Source organism: Ambystoma mexicanum, chromosome 1p (genome assembly GCF_040938575.1).
Source record: "Ambystoma mexicanum isolate Mex_15411 chromosome 1p, UKY_AmexF1_1, whole genome shotgun sequence".
In the NCBI taxonomy this organism is placed as follows: domain Eukaryota; kingdom Metazoa; phylum Chordata; class Amphibia; order Caudata; family Ambystomatidae; genus Ambystoma; species Ambystoma mexicanum.
In genome coordinates, this window is record NC_090921.1 from 1,424,591,286 (window position 1) to 1,424,608,023 (window position 16,738).

Genomic DNA, 16,738 nt, shown 5'->3' on the forward strand with positions numbered 1-16,738 from the left:
TGTGTCTACTCCCTCATATTGCACTTGGTGTGAGGGTTGGGTTGCCCCTTGATGATGTGCCCAAGTAAGCAGAGCAAGCCCTTTCCCCCTTACAGTGGGAGGGAGGGCATATATGTCATGTGGAGGATGGTAGAATCTGTGTTTAACTTCCAAAATGTCTAACAAGAACATGAAACCAGCCATGCATTAGATGACTGAATAAGTGCTTTTAAATGAATGTAGAGAAGATTTTCAAATCTACTTTAAATATTGCTCTTGAACAATGTCTTTTAGTCTGCATTTGTGTCCACACTTCTTAAAATGTCAATTTAGTCATTGTTAAAGCTATTTCCATTCAATAACGGGTTGCTGTTTTCCATCTTGATGGAAGAACTTGGAAATGCATCATTCCCTCTTGCTCAGAAATGGTGTCTACCAGTCATTTTCTGCTTTTTTATGGCTTACAGATTTGAAAGGATGTGGATAGAACATGCATCCTAATTAGGCTCCATTCCAATATAAGTGATAACACGGCTAGGATCAATGAGTGCTTCAACTTTATTGAGTCTTGGGCCACCGACAATAATTAAAGCTAAACCTGTCCAAGATGGAGGTGCTTGTGATTTGTTCCCACTTATTATACAGTCTTCTGCTATATATTCCTTTGGGCAAGCTTTCTGGGTCTGTGTCCATCCCTATATGTTATGGTACTTGGCATTTATATAGCGCTCTATATATCATTGGTATGGCCTCAAAGCACTGGTAGGTTGAACGTCCTCTGGAACCGTAGTTCTGGTCAGTAGAGAGAGAGAGAGATCGAGTCACAGGGTGCGTGGGTGCACCGGATATGTGAGCAGCTGATGTAATTGCCAGGTGGTAACTGCATCCTAGCAATAGGTGTGGTGCTGGAGAGATCAGTTGTATGTGTGCAGTCTGGTCGGTGGACACCTAGACTGGGCTCTGGCTGTGTCAGGCCTGAAGCATGCATATGTGAGCAACTATGCCGGAATGTGCTTGGCTAGCTGCATTTTATTAGGGTGATGAGGTGTTCATGTGGTCATGTTCATATGTGAACAGCTAGGCCAAATTAATCAGGGGTATAGCTGTGTTCTAGTTGAATTATGGTGTATAGTAGAGAGTAAGCGTAGCAATGTGATATGATGGTTATCTTTAGAACGTCCGAGACTAGACACGTGAACAGGGTTCCATCACTTTATCCATTCCATCCATTCTACCCATTTCGTCCACTCTGCCCATTTCGTCCACTTTGTCCATTTCGTCCACTCTATCCATTTCATCCATTCTATTCCGAATTTACTAGGCTGTGTGCATTCCTTGAGACCTGTCTGTGGACCCTAATGTTTTGACAGTGGATATGGCTAGATCCTTACATGTGTTTATGTTTAACTTGAGTATTGCCCTTCTTTACTTAACCAAAATGGATGGCAGCTGTTGTAGAAATAATTCTCTCAAAGCTGGATTATGTATGGTTCTGTCGGGGTACTGACACATCTGATGTTCCAAATACAGCATCTCCTCGGCTGCTTTAGCCACCTCCCTTGATCATGATCAAGGCTACTTTCAGGAGAAATCAGAAAATCTTCCTTTTCTCCTTTACTTGCAGCAGATAGCAGCTATTGTGCATCCTGCGTCATCTGACATTAAATAGAGTAAGCATACTTTGAGAGATATCTATAACAAAAACATAAACTCTTCAGTGTAACATGGATAGATCTACAGAGTGGGGTGATAGGTTCTTCAATAATCTGTCCCAGTTGTTAAGCCTTTGTAATGTGAGGTGGGCTTGTATTGCTCTGATCACCCGAGCTTGATGCTCATGTCCCGCAGCAGCAGGACATGTCATGGGGAAATGGCAGCGAGCATTAATATGCTTTTCTAGAGTCTCCTGGTAAAAAACCAGATTAGGGCTAACTGTTTTGAACAGCGCAGTTTATTTTCCAGATTTGTTTAATTCCTGTCATTGTCAAAAGGTTATGAAGATGCTTTGGGAATGGTCTGGACTAGCTGCAACCACAGATCAACTATATGTTCTGCTCTGTGGCCTTTTCCCCACAGTGGCTGTCCAAAGAGCCAAATGTTCAGGTTGATCTAATCATGACCATGAGTTTAGTGATGTACAGACACGAGTGACAATGTGGTTTGCCATTTCTTTGTGAATGCTTAGTGATTTGACTGTTTTGCTTGAAACATTTGCATACTTTTGTTATTCTAGGACCCTTAGTATAAAAGTTGTGAGGCACCAGAAAATCTCTGGTTTCTACTTTTCGGGCCTTCAATCCTATTGGTCCTCCAGCATTCTTCAAACTTCATGTGATGAAAGATCTTCAATATGACTGTGTATCCCTCCCTCTGGAACTATGAAATTACTTCGACTTTAACTGGTCGAATCACATTTTGCCCCATCTTTTTTCCAATATTTTTGTTACTGCAAAATGCAGGTGGAGACATCCCCATCCGCCTTTCTATATAATTAGCCACAACCCACCATCTATCTTTTTTGCAGTAGGAAAAGGTAAAAACAATGTGGCAAAATGTAATTCGACCAGCTTGTTGGTCGAACAAATTGAGGAATGCCCTCCCTCCTCAACCCCATGTAGAACCCTCACCGCCCTTGGTATTCTTCAGGAAGTGGTTAGAAGAGCCTATTCCATTAGCACACCTAAGCTTCCTTATGAAGGATTTTAGGCATGCAGGGAAAAGAAGAACTCAAACACACAACAGTAAAATGGCGTGACTTTTCTAACTGAAAAGTCACCGAACACATTGGCTTTTGAAAATCTGGTTATAGGCTGCAGGTCTATCGCATGTATGTATTTAGGAACCTCACTAGGGCTCAGTTTTATATGTGTATTAATGTCTCAAGATTTAGTTAGACATATGTACAGTTTAGGTGATAATATAAACAGAGGCAATTCATGCTGGATTCAATTAAGTACAGAAATTATGAGATAACAGAAATTGAAGAATTGTGCGAAGTCGAAAAGCTGATATAAGCTTAACAATTGGGACAAGTGTGGAAGTGAAGCTAATATATACATCCAGTCCTTGCAGCCATAACGTATGGAAAGCGCTACAGCTGACACTCCAGGCAAAGGGTGTGCTGTGGTTCCAGAGTTCTTCTCCAACCTGTTTCAGGTTATTTGGGGGCAAGGCGAGTACAGTTGGAGATGGGGGAGAAGATTGTAGGGGGAGCAATACTACTATAGGCTACATACCCCCCTTCAAGGGATGGGAAGTGCTTTTCAAGTGCAATTGTAATGCCCTGAACAGAGGTAACGTTTTAAATGTTATGGAGCAGCACTATCCAAAGGGTAGTGACCAAAAAGGGAGGAGCTGAAGCAGGAGACAGTGTACAGTGGGTGAGGAACAGAGAAATTGCTGAAGACTAGAGATAACTGAGTTTGAGAAAGGGATTTAGTAGGTTATAGAGTTATCTAGGTGGTGGGGGGCAGAAGAAGGAGCCTGTGGGAATCGGTGTGGCATATAGAGCCAGTCCATGCTGGGATAATGGTCAGTGATTGAGGGCAGGGAGGGAAGGGAGGATGAAGAACATATGGATGGCATAGTTGCGCACTATTTCAAGAGCTGCAAAAGGAAAGGCCTGCAAGGAGACTCGGACAGTAGTGAAGCCTGCTGACTGCAAGAGTGGCAATCAAGGTTCTAGATCGTGAAAGGTGAGCTTAGGCCAGATTTTGCAGTTGCTTAGCAGGTAAGACCAGGCTGCTTTGGCTGTGTGAAGGTGCTAAACTGCTTGAGTATGAGTCACAGTCAAAGAAGTCCCCCAGATCCGAGCTTGGTGGGTCGAGGCAGTCTAACGGAAATTATATAGAAGAGGAGAGAAGTGTTGGGAGGTTTTGGATCAGGGCCTGCTCCAGCAACGTTTCCGGTGCTTCAAAACTCGAAAATAACACTTCACAAAACAGGGCGTAGAAGGCTGACCACACGAAGGTAAAGCCATGACATGACTAGGTTCTGCAGGCTTGTTGGGTGAACCATCATAAAAGCATAAGAGTGGCAGAAACCATCATCAAGTACCCCTGAGCTAGAAGCCCAAATATTGTGTGTGCCTGGTGTGGTTACCCATAAAAGAGCAGTGAGAACCAGAGATAACAGGAAATCATTAAACAAGGCTTGGGAATTCGGTAAAGTGCTCATACTGTAAACCAACAACTATAACTAGGCACAGCACTGTAATACATGAACTAAGACGGTGTCATATAAGCAGTGCTTGATCTGTAAATAAAGAAGTGCAGGACCCAAGTATTCTCTATGCCCTGCATTGGCCCACTGTGTGCCACCCACTTTAGAGGTGCAGCAAGGCCAGTGTCATACTGACACTTGCACAAATGCATATGCGTGCACGTCTGCCTGCTAAGATATCGAGCTGCACCTGGTACCGTGGCTGCATGGCTGCTACCCGCACCACACATTCGAGCCACCCACCATGCTGCAGTAGTGCTGCCAGTGAGCTAGGCAGTCTAGAACAGTGCTGGAATAAACCATTATTCATGAAACTGATTAACTATCACAGCAGCACTGGTGTGGCTCACAATGTTGTGGCTTGATGTGTGACTAAGAACAACTGACAGTAAAAAATAAAATGGCCACAATTCATTATATTGAAACGGAGCCTGAGACAATATGAACCGGTGGGCAGAAATTAATGATCGGGCTCAGGCCTGGCAAACATCACAACAAATTAAGCATGGCCTATCAGCCCCTGCAACCTCCATTTTGTGTACAACAAGGAGAGAGGAGAGACACGGATCCAGTTGCAAACCGCACACTGTCACTAGCGGATAAAAACGCTTTTGTAGTTGGGTGACTGATTGCCCCTTACTTCTAATATGAGAATCTCTCGCCCATATTAATATATGACATGCTCATTCGCCGGTTAGTCATCACTGGTGCCACTAGATGACCCGGCATATAATTAATTTCCTTCAACCTTCACAAGTGACTCTTGGTTGGAAGCCTCTCTAGCTTCTATAAGTATCATTGCTCGGAGACAAGACCTGTGTAAAGAGTCAATATTACACCATGGATCCCCCATGCAACCCAACATATGCAGGTGAGGACCTATCTGTAGAAAAGTGAAACTAAAGCTGGTGAGAGGTACTACCGCATTGATGTAATTGATGAAATAAGACCTCAAACCAATCTAAACCAGAAGCCAGTGGCATCACACCGAACAGCGCAACTTAAGGTTTGAGACAGTCGGCTGGGAAGGTCCTACTAAGTTAGACTTCAAACCAAGGGATTTAAGGATTGAGCAAAATTGCCTTTCAATATGAATTGCCCAATGGGCCTATTTTATTTACTGGACCATTTGCATGGTTGTCCTGTACCATGGCTGTTGGTTAATGTTCACAATGCAAAGATCTTCAGGCGACCGAGATTGCTACAAAAGTAGTGTTGTGCTGGGGAACAACAAATCCTGCGATTAACAGAATTAGAAATTTCAAAAACTGTGAGAGCAAGCCGTGCATGGAAAAGGGAGTTATAACTGTGAGCTCCCACTGTCTGCTTGTGTCACTACACACAGGGCAGAGTTATGATCAGAAAATGCTTTAAATGGCAATAATTCCCAGAAAAAAAGACTTCTTGTTTCTTCATAGCTTCCTCAAACAATAGCTCCTCTTATGCATTATGGCAATGAAACGCTTCAGGAACACTGCCAGCATATTATGAGCTCAGGCTGGGAACAGGAAGCAAAATAAATAGAATACCAGAGGTTTTCATAGTTCTTGCAAATGTTTTAGCCATGTTCTGTAATTACAGAAAAAAATAGCTCTAATAAAAAAAGACGATGGAGACAGAATTTCAGCTTTGCAAGTGCTCTCTTGTAGCAATGTGGGATAATGGGTTGTGTTGGGTGCACGAGGCTGCTGGGTTAGAGTTCGGTAGTACGACTCCTTCTTTTACTGTAGGTGTTTAAGGGGTTTGGCATGAGTTGAGTAGCGGCTGAGGCCAAAAAGAGGACCTGAACGTTTATATCCACACAGCAGACTTTGGGCCTCATCAGGGGTTGGGCAGAGCAGTAGAAATGTGCTGGTAACGCTATTAATGCCGCATTACCACTCCGCCCAATCCAGAGTTTGGGTGAACCTCATAGCATTCACCAAATGCACCAACTTTCTGCCCATTTTCGGCGCAATTACCTCAGCACAATTACTGGCACAGTAATTGCGCCAAAAATGCCCCATTGAGTCCCATGGACTCAAAATAAATGATGATTTACTGCGGTACTGCAACTTGTGATCCGGCGCCAATAGCGCTGGACCAAGTTGCGGTAACACTAATTGCATTGGGCGGCATCCTGGTGGATTTACCACCCACTTGTGTGGAGGCCCCTTATGAGAGATTGGAGCCTGATGAATTTCCATTTGAAACTGCAGAAACATAAACGTTTTTACTCTGGTGATAATTATCTGGGGTGCAGGCTGTATCATCTGATAATGGCCTTACATCCCAAGGTGACAGCCCACGCTTAGCTGATTTCCAAAACAAATCTACAAAACAAGATGGCCACCATGGAAAGAGAACAGGGAGATCTTAAAAAGAGCAATTTTCTCTCTCTATGGTGGCAGAAAAAAGGGTGGATAAATCATGCGCGACAGCAAGGAGCCCAACAACAGAGCCGACAAGTACATTTTCTTTAAGTAAATATTTTGGGAGGTGGGCAGAAACTCTCAGCAAGCTCAGAACAAGACTTCTACTGGCTGGCCATGTTCTGAACATTCTGATTGGTCCGCTACCTGCCTCTGGCACTAATAGCCTTAAGGTTGCTTGTGTATAATTTTATCAGATGTATTTTGCAAGGTTGGTGGTTTATTAACTTGTCACAGGTTTCTGTTTTTTCCTCCACAGGATTATGATGTGTTTGTGTAAGGTATTACTAATTCATGTGTAGCTTGGTAACTTTGTGGCGATGGGAGTACAAGAATTGGGTAACACATGCAATGTTTTTTTTCTCATAAAGGTGGCATACAGTTGTGTAAGAGAGTTATCTGCAAGTTTCTTTAATGGGTGATAGCTTTGTATGTGACAACAGTGGGTTTTGAAAGTATTAAGCCAATACAAACTTATTTAGCCAAATAATTAATCACCTGAATATTGGGTGTTTCGGTAGAATAACCCAATAGCCATCCCAAACTTTATCCGGGATTCGGACAAGGAGTTTCAGCAAGTTTGGACAAACATGCTGAAAGTAGGGCAGGCATGGTTTGATTTCGGAACATTCTTGTAGGCAGAGGCAGGAAGTTGCTAGAGCATTTGAGGGAATAGGCTTTAGTTGAGTTACTGTAAAAAATTAGAACGATTTAGTTCAGGGAGAGGTAGAAAATGTATCAATGATTTAGGTGATGGAGAGGTCGAACATTTTTTTAAGGTACACCACCTTTTTGTGAGTAGTTTACTTTTAGGGGAAGAAAAAGCCCTAGTGACCACCTAGCAATCTTACATTCATGAGACATTTCTTGTCAGTGAATGGAGAGTGAAGAGACATTCCCCTAATGGTTTGGAGGCAGGCAGTATATTTGGTTCATTGTGTCACCTTTATGTGATGAGACATAATGCTACTCACACAGAACTCTTTTATTTGGAGCCAAGAGAGTAATATAAGTGAGTGACTGTATTGGCTGTGACAACTATTTCTGATGGATGAGAGAAAATTCAGAAAGAAAAGAAATAGCCCTAGGATTCTCTGGATGCAGGAGGAGATGATATACAGAAGATTTTACTAGCTGTGCCATCTTTTTGTGGTTGACAAGAGAAAATACTAGCTCTGAAGAAGGAGTCTTAGAATTAATTACGAGAATGGGGAGATTATGTACATGGGCTATAACTGAGTGTGCCATCATTTACTGACTGAGAAAATACTAGTTGCACAGAAGAAGACTTAAAACTATTGGGAGGAAGGAGGTGGTTATATAAAGTGTCTGTAACTGATTGTGCAAAACAGGTCCCAGCTTTTTGTGGTTAGGGAGGGAAAGGGACATTATGAATTCAAAGATGTACAAAAAAACTAACCGTGCCAGGAGGAAGGAGATATGCATCAAGAGGGTGTTTTACATCAGTCAAGGCAGTTGGTGTGTGCATCGTGCATGCCCATATGTGTGCCTGGTAAAAGGAAGGCACCATTTGCATATTCAGCAGTAGCACCTTCGACCACACATCACTCTGGTGTGCCAAATAATCCGTTCATGCAGAAGAATTACAGATGAAGAAGGAGGAGGTTCAGCCCACTATCTCAAGGGCAGAAGCGGAAGAGGAGGTGCGGATTATATCTATTAACAAACTGGAAGAAACACCACACACTGGACATGAGCGGTGTATGGGGAGTGCCTTAGCTTCCTCTCCACCACCACCCTCATCCACTGATGAGTTTGAAAATAATAATGGTGATGGCAATTGATCTGAGTTTAAGCTGCAACACATGATTCTGGAAACCAATTTTTTTATTTATTTATTGAGCATTTGTTCGGTGCCTATGCAACGGAATAGTGTTTCCAGGCGCCACAAGACACAGTGGGGAAGGAACAGGGGATTAAATAACAGTGGCAAAACAGAAAATATACAGTCATAGTCCTATTAAGCCTTGTGACATTCGAACATGCAAGTGGAGTGAAGAGAAGTGTAGTAGGGAAGTGAGGGGAGAGCAAGCTATGAATAAGTGCAGGTGGGAGCCCGGAAAGGAAGTGCAGGGGGAGCAGGGAGGTGGCCACTGGCTAAGTGCAAGGGCGAAGGTATCCAACGGTGGGATGCACAGCCTCCTGGGAGGGGGCCTGCAAAAGGCAGTGCTGAGGGGGTGGTGGGAGGGTGCTGGTGTTGACTGGGTAGAGGGCGGGGTAACCTGTGAGATTCATGAAGGACCAGGCCACCAGTCTCGGCGGCAGTGGGGTCATACACAGGGAAGGGAAGGAGGGAAAGATGTAGAGAAAAGCAGGGTTCTGAGAAGTTTCCGGAACTTAAGGTGGTCCGGCTCAAGTCTGAGAGGGGCAGGGAAGCTGTTCCAAAGGGAGGCACCAGCTGAAGAGAGAGATCTGCCCCCCCCCCATTCTCTACTTGGAGAAGCGTTTGACAAGCAGAAAGTTGGAGTTAGAGGAGCGGAGGGTTCTAGCAGGGACGTATTTAGGGAGGGAAAGTTGGCGATAGCGTCGTTCCAGGCCCCAGAAAGCCTTGTGGATGATGAAGAGGGTTTTGAATTTCGCAGCCACTGGGGGTCAGTGGAGAGATACAGTCCCTAGGCTTGAGGCCAAGGATAAGTTGTGCAACCCGATTCTGAATTAGCTGAAGGGGGCGTAGGGAGGAAAAGGGGAGATTGAGGAAGAGGCTGTTGGAGTAGTCCAGCCTAGAGAGGACCAGCGCTCTGAAGATGTTGAGCTTCTGGGTAAATGTGAGGTAAGGGGAAAATGCCTCTATGGAGGCAAAGCTGGAAGTGGGCCTTCTTGGCATGGTCCAAGATGTTAAGGGTGAAGGAGAGGGCAGAGTCGAAGAAGACCCCAAGGTTTTTGGCCTCACAGGATGGTGAGGGTACGGGGCCCAATGAGGGTGGTCAGAAGGTAGGAGGGAAACAGTGCACAGGTGTCCCAATGAGAAGGATCTCTGTATTATTGGCATTAAGACCGAGATCATTAGCTGCGCACCATACCTGTATGGCGGTCAGACAATCAGGGATGAGAGAGGAGGAAGAGGAGGAAGTAGAGGGAAGGTTGAAGTAAAGCTGAGTGTCATCAACATAACACTGGAAATGAGGAGAGAAGGAAGAGATCAGGTGAGCAAGAGGAACAAGATGGATATTGAAGAGCCATGCTGAAAGGATAGAGCCCTGGGGGACACCACAGGTAGAGAGTAAGGTGGAGGAAGAGAAAGGGCCTAGTTGCAGCTAGGAAGGGCGGTTAGTGAGGAAAGAAGTCAGCCAATCCAATGCCCAGTCTGTGTTGCCGAGGGCATCACTGTGCCGTTTTATGAGGATAGAATGGTTGACCGTGTCAAAGGTGGAGGAGAGGTCAAGGAGAATGAGAACAGCAGGAGAGTTAAATGCACATCTAAAAACAACTTCCCAACAAAGCACTTAAAATGCAGCCAAAAACAGTGGGAGGAGCAGAGTGCATTCCATCTAGTGCGATTTCCCTACAGCATATTAGAATGTATGGCCAAGGTTGTAGTTAGAAGGCACGGATTATCAGACACCCATAGAAATTGCAGCAATCTTCAGGGCAGAAAGGTTACACAATGCCCAATATGGTGGTCCCAGACAGAAGTAGGGAGATGCAACAATTCAACATTGAACAGATGAATTAAAAACCACCTTGATTTGAAAATCAACACACATGGAAAAAGGCAGCATTCTACAGGGCAAAAGTTTAGAATGCCTAAGAGCAGGGTTTAAACAATGGCAGCAGATTGCAAAACACACCTAGATTTGAAATTCACAAATATCAACTTTTTAACAGAGCAGTAAATGTAAAACGCACCCAGATATGAGGTTCACAGGTGGGACGCAATCAGCAATTTAGGCGAGTGTGCGGCAAAGAGCCAGCAAGAGGGTTAGGGCAACACAATTTGAAAAAGGGATACTGTAGAGACCACAATTTGGGTTACACACGCAGATTTCCAGATGCCCAGCTTAGACTTTTGAGTGTAAAAGCAAAGCAACCCACAATTGAAAAAAGAGGCAGAAGTAGAACTTCCTAGGTTCATATTGCACAGAATAGACTATGTAGGCAGACCTGCTTGACTAACTGTGTGACTAACCAGTGAAGCATTTATACGCTTTGTAGATAACATGATTTAAGAAATTACTGGATCAAAGATTATGCAGAGGAATAGATGGAGGAGGAAGGAAATACACTGCTACCCTCACTTCATTTTATTTGGTCTTTCAAACCGATCCTGGCAGATCTGAAGTTCAAAACATTAAAATGTGGCAGCGATACCACCAACTACACCACCATTACCTTTGTGATGAGATAAAGTATGACATGTATTTCACTGGCCCCTTGCTTTGGAAGTTGATTTCTTGACGTCCACATGTCCATCCGCTGTACGGACAGAAATCTTTTCAGGGCCGCAGGTCTTCTGGTATTCCTGAATTATTTCTCAGGATTCGTGGCCAGCTGTTATGCCTCACATCTTCTCAGGAACTCAGCAGTTCAGAATTCAGGTAATCTTGCAACACTTCACAAGCAATGTCCCATGGCAGTATTCGTCCGGAGGACATTCCTCTATTTATCAATTGCATTAGAGCGCCTCTCGTAAGCTTGCGAAGGCTCCCAATCACAAGAAGCTGCTCAATGTTGGTGATGGTGTTGGTGATCTGTGCCTCAGAGAGAAGTCCTCTTGCTCATTCGATCGGCCTAAACAGCCATCTAACGTTTGCCCATTATGTACACCCCAAAATGCAAGGGCAGTATTGGCCCATCCCAAATTTGACAGGTTACTTCTCTTTTCTTTCTTACTCTGTGCAATTCCTCAAACTGCTGCTGCAGGTGAATAGCGGCACCCTCAGTACAGTTGGGAACGTTGTGGTGACCTGAAATGCAGTGAAAGGGAGGGTAAAAATCATGATTGCTAGACTGGCATAGCTCTCATTCTTTAAAACACTAGCCCATCATTTGTGTTCTTGCCATGCGATAGCAGGTGGTGTGACAGTTCCGCTTAATCATGGCTGCTCCCATGCACTTTAGTTCTCGTCCTCTCCAGGCTTGTAGCGTAGGCCTCCAGACATATGACGACTTCCGTCACTGATGGGAAGCCATTGAATCTGCCTTTCTGAGGCAGCACGATCTATTGGCTTTAGTTCAAAGTCATTATCTGCTAACCTTGGGTAGGCCATAAAGTACCCAGGTATCAGTTTAGTTGCACATGTGCAGTCCAGTTCATGGTAGATAAGCATTGACTCAGGCAAAATAGGGGGCAAAGGGGCGCCCTAACCAAAGTGAGCTAGGAGTTAAAAGAAAAATAAGGAACACTAGAGTGATGAGATGCTGTGATGTGGTGATGGCAGTGTACATATTTTCTTCTCTCAAAAAGGGAAACCTAGTTCCCATTCACTCCCATCATATTTTTCTGCATTTCAATTTTTATTAACTCAGGGTCTGCGTGTTTCTCTTTCTCCCATATCTTTACTGTGGCATGTGATGTAAGACAATGCACAGGATGAGATTTGACCCATAGCTAGTCACCAAAACACCCAAAGAGTTTCCTGTCACTATTGTTCCTGCTATGCCATAACTCTGCTAACTGACCTCATGGGCGATTGTTTTTAATTGTATGAGATGTCATTAGGGTGTATGTTACTATTGCTCTGTTCTTGAGTCCAGCTCCTGCTATTTTGCAAAAATAGTAACACTTATGCATCCACCTTCCAGCAGAGCCGGACAGTACCCGTAGCATTTTGTGGATTCTCCCTGTTGAACAAGACCTGCAAACATGAGCATTTATTGGGTTCTCCAGTCCACGTAAGCATGTGAGTTTGAGCACCACCCCATGAAGTGTGCATAGCGCTGTAGCATACCAGATTTTGAAGTGGAGTGTCTTTCATCCCTGTTATCACAACACGAGTCAGTCATATATTTTCAGGCAACATTACCTAATTTTAGCGAGTTTTAACTGCGTCAATGGTTGTGCATCTTCCTGTTCTACTCCATTAACTGCTTTCTTGTACACTACCCAACTGGTGAAAAGTTGCTCCAGAAAACACACCATCAGCCATAGGCCATCAATGGCAAAATGACAATTTCACAGAACTAACAAAATATAAGATTCAAGCAGTCATACAACTCTATCTGGTGTTGTATAAAATTACTTCAAAACCTCTTCAAAGCGTTACATTTCTGTCTTCTTTTTTATTTAGCCCACTTAATATCATCATTGGATTCAGTGCTGGCTTGATGTATTTTCCATAAGACTTCACCATTTGTGCTTTCTTCCATCCATGACAAGAATGATGCAAGCACCCCACTTCTAGTAGGCACTGTTTTACATGCTGCGGATGAAAACTGCAAATATGTATGATCAGATGTAAAATAATACATCGGATTTCTTCCTTCATAGGATACTATAAGTCATAGGTTTGCACCCATGTGCTATCAAGGGCAAACAATAGGGTCAGTGAAACTCGGTCCATTAAATTGATTCCCGTTTAGCTCTTTTATCTCAGATTAACTCCTTTCTTGAGGAGGGAGAACCAGTACACACAAAGTCTATGTTCCATTAATTTCAGAGCTTTATTATGATGCTAAATGTAGGGATGTTAAGAAATAGGATATGTACATCCAGCTTTGTCATAATGTATTTACAAGAAAATTATTTCTCACACACTGATTCTACTGCCAACAAAAGGGAATGGCTACTATCTGATACAATCTTTCTATGGATGAGGAAAAGGTTTGTCCTAATAACAAGAGTTCAGTCTCTATACTAGAATCCAATATTCCTAACTGCTGCCCAGAACAGTGGGCCTCATTCCGAGGTTGGAGGTAAGTACCGGTCGTTTCCGGCATGACGTAAAGTACGACTCCGCCAAGGTTACAGACCGCTAATTGCGTCCCATTCCGACCTCGCGGACACGCGCTTTTCGCCATGCCGGAAAAGTACCTAGCTGCATGCCGCAAAACCCCCCGAAAAACCCCTACCGGCCTGCTGCGACACGTACATTACAACACCACCATGGAAGCAGCAGCGACAGTAAATAACGGGGACCGTAATTTACGGATCCTGTAAATTACGGTCACCGCAAAACAATGGAACCGGAAATTACGTCATCGCACAGGAACGGGAAGGAGCGCGGCGGCCATCTATATAAACACAATCCATAGCCATCCTCATCAGGCAGCACCCTCGGGAGCAATCCGAAGTTGGGGAAAGCATCAGGAACCCAGGAACTATGCCTAAAGCACCTAAGAAGTCTGCGGACCGGCTCCGCAAGAAGCGATTCTGCCCTGATGAGCTCCAGGTCATGGTGGACCACCTGGCAGAACACGCTGACGTGGTGTTCAGCCCAGACATGCGGAGGGCCTCCACCATCCGCAAAAAGAACATCTGGGCAGAAACCGCCCAAAGGGTGAGCGCTGTAGGCTCCACCCCTCGCACCCCCAAGGACTGCCGCAAGCGGTGGGATGACTTGCGGGTGCGGGTGCGGGGACTCCTCACTGCCAACAGGAGTCAGGCCATGCAGACTGGAGGGGGCCCAAGTTCCCCTGTGCAACTTGAGGCATGGGAGGAGACATGCGCCGCAATGATTGGCACAGAATGCATAGAGGGCATCGGTGAAATGGACTGCGGGGCAACGTCGTCTACCGATGGAGGCGAGTGTCCAAAGTCAACACTGCCAATGGCAATTGCATGATGTAGACTCCCCCAAAGGCACCTTGTCATGTAGCCACCCCCCATCCAACTAATGCAGAGTCAACTGCAACGCAATCAAGGGCCAACTGCAAGTACATAACACACATCAGCCATAGTGCAGTAACTTGCACATTCCATCATGCACATTGTGCATCAGGTTCGGCAGTGTGTGTGCCAGACTGCACATTACTATGGCAGGATGAGTCACTCCGACACATGCGTACACATGCGTACATTCAATTCACATTCATATGTACTAGTACTGTTGCAACGCCCATAGGGCCACAAACCCCAAATTACAGAAATGTCAATGCAGCCATCTATGCAATTAGCGCATCTTACAATCACTCATGTTGTCCCTCTCCTCTACCCCCACAGGCACCGATCATGACAGCGGGGATACCCAGACGACCCGTCCATCCACCTCCACGTGCAGAGGCCGGTCCCGGAGCATTCCCGCACGGAATAAGAAAACCACCCAGGCACCACAAACGCCAGTGGAGGAGGCACCACCACAATCCCTCCCTGCCTCGGCACCTGCCACATTAGACACCCCAAGGTCGGCCGAATCAAGCATTGCTGGGGAGTTGGCAGCTACGGCCACCCAGGAGAATGTGGACAGCCCCTTATCGATCTGTGGTGCCACTGAGGAGGACTTTTACCCCACAGTCCACACCCAGGAGCCCACCAATGTCCCCCTGCCATCAAGCAGTGACTCTGTGGAGCAGGAAACACCTGGACGTAGTGCTCCGGCAGATCCTGGACCTATTCCACAAGTTGAGTCCATGCCAGGGCAGGTAGGCCCAAGACCCGCCAGGAATGTGCTACATACATTGATGAACCACGTGCACATCAGCTGACGGACCTCATCAATGCCTTCATGGAGGACACCCGCCAGGGCAGGGTGGAGTGGGTGGATGAGCTAAGGCAGATGCGTCAGGCGGTCACTGACAGCAGCAATAGGTTGTGTGCGGTCCTGGGACGCATCGCGAATGCCCTGGAGGCTGCACCTCCCACACGACAGCCCCAGCGGGAGGACACACCGTCACAGTGCTCCTCCACCCAGACCAGCCCGCTCCGACGCTCAATGCGTACATTGCGCCGGCCCAACATGGATCCCCCGGGCTCTGGGGGCACGCCTTGAACATGCTGGCACACACATGTGGCCTATGTTGGCCTTATGGCACTATTCTGGGGTTGTTGTGGGTGAGGGGGAGGGGAATGAGGGTGTGTTTGGGAGTTGGGGGGAGGGGAGGGGAGTGAGGGTGTGTTTGGGAGTTGGGGGGAGGGGGAGGGGAGTGACGGTGTGTTTGGGAGTTGGGGGGAGGGGGAGGGGAGTGAGGGTGTGTTTGGGAGTTGGGGGGAGGGGGAGGGGAGTGAGGGTGTGTTTGGGAGTTGGGGGGGAGGGTGGTGGAGGTTTTGTTGTACACGTTTCATGTCAATTATTCAATACACTGGTTGTTCATAATGTAAAACGGAGTGGACATTGATCATTGCGCAGGTGTCATTTGATGTCTCACAGTGCATGGAAGGCAACATTTGCTTCCTGGGGAGTCCGTGGTAGGTATATGTAGTCCCTTGTGTGCTTGAGGAGGGCATCCAGCTCTTGGTTCAGTATCCGGGTAAATAAGGGTTGAGATATACCATGCATGTGCCCCACTGTGTGCTGGTAGGTGCCTGTGGCAAAGAACTGGAGCACAGTCACTACCTTCAGTGGAGGGGGGATGGCAGAGCTTTATTCAATGAAACTCACTATGTCGTCATGTATCAGGTCCACTATGGTGGTGATGGTGTCATGGTCAAGCCGGTACAGGGTGTGGATCTGATGTGGTGTTAGGTTGTAGGAGGTGGCTCAGATGCGAGGGATTGGGGGCTGCCGGCGTGGTAACGGTGGATGCACTGGTGGTGCATGCTGGGCCTGTCTCACCCTCCGTCTCCTCCTGTGAGTCCTCTGTGGTTGGGGCTGTGGTTGTTGTTGTTACTGCCTTGCAAGCAAGGCCTCCTGCTCCAGTTGTGCCACTACTATTGGTATCATCTTGGTGTGGGAGAGGGTGTGGTGTGTGGGTATGCTCATTTTGTGCTTTTCCAGACTCCATTGGCTACACCTGTGCTGATTGTGTGCACCTGTGGCTGTGGAAACCACTGCTCTGTGTTCTTAACTCCTTCTCTGAGATGCCTGTATGTACTCCATGCCGGTAAGCTACTTTACGGCCTTAAGGAGACCGTTATTTACGTGTGCTCCTTACTTGCGATCAGCTCCGGTTTACGCCATGGCGTTAATTACGCCATGGTGGTGTGCGCGCGCGACCCAAGACCGTAAATTACGGCATTGTTGTTTACGGTGCAGTAATTTACGGTCTGAAGGGTCGGAATGGCATGGAGCGGA

The 16,738-nt window shown here is 46.1% G+C and overlaps 1 long non-coding RNA gene across 1 annotated transcript in view; it reads right to left on the bottom strand.

The window, feature by feature from the left end:
* Positions 1-10,858: 10,858 nt before the first annotated feature.
* The window catches only part of LOC138579393 (uncharacterized), a 52,884-nt gene continuing 47,004 nt past the window's right edge, over positions 10,859-16,738 (bottom strand). The window contains exon 2 of the long non-coding RNA XR_011304008.1: positions 10,859-11,536. This is a non-coding gene — a long non-coding RNA (uncharacterized lncRNA). The remainder of the gene's footprint in view (positions 11,537-16,738) is intronic.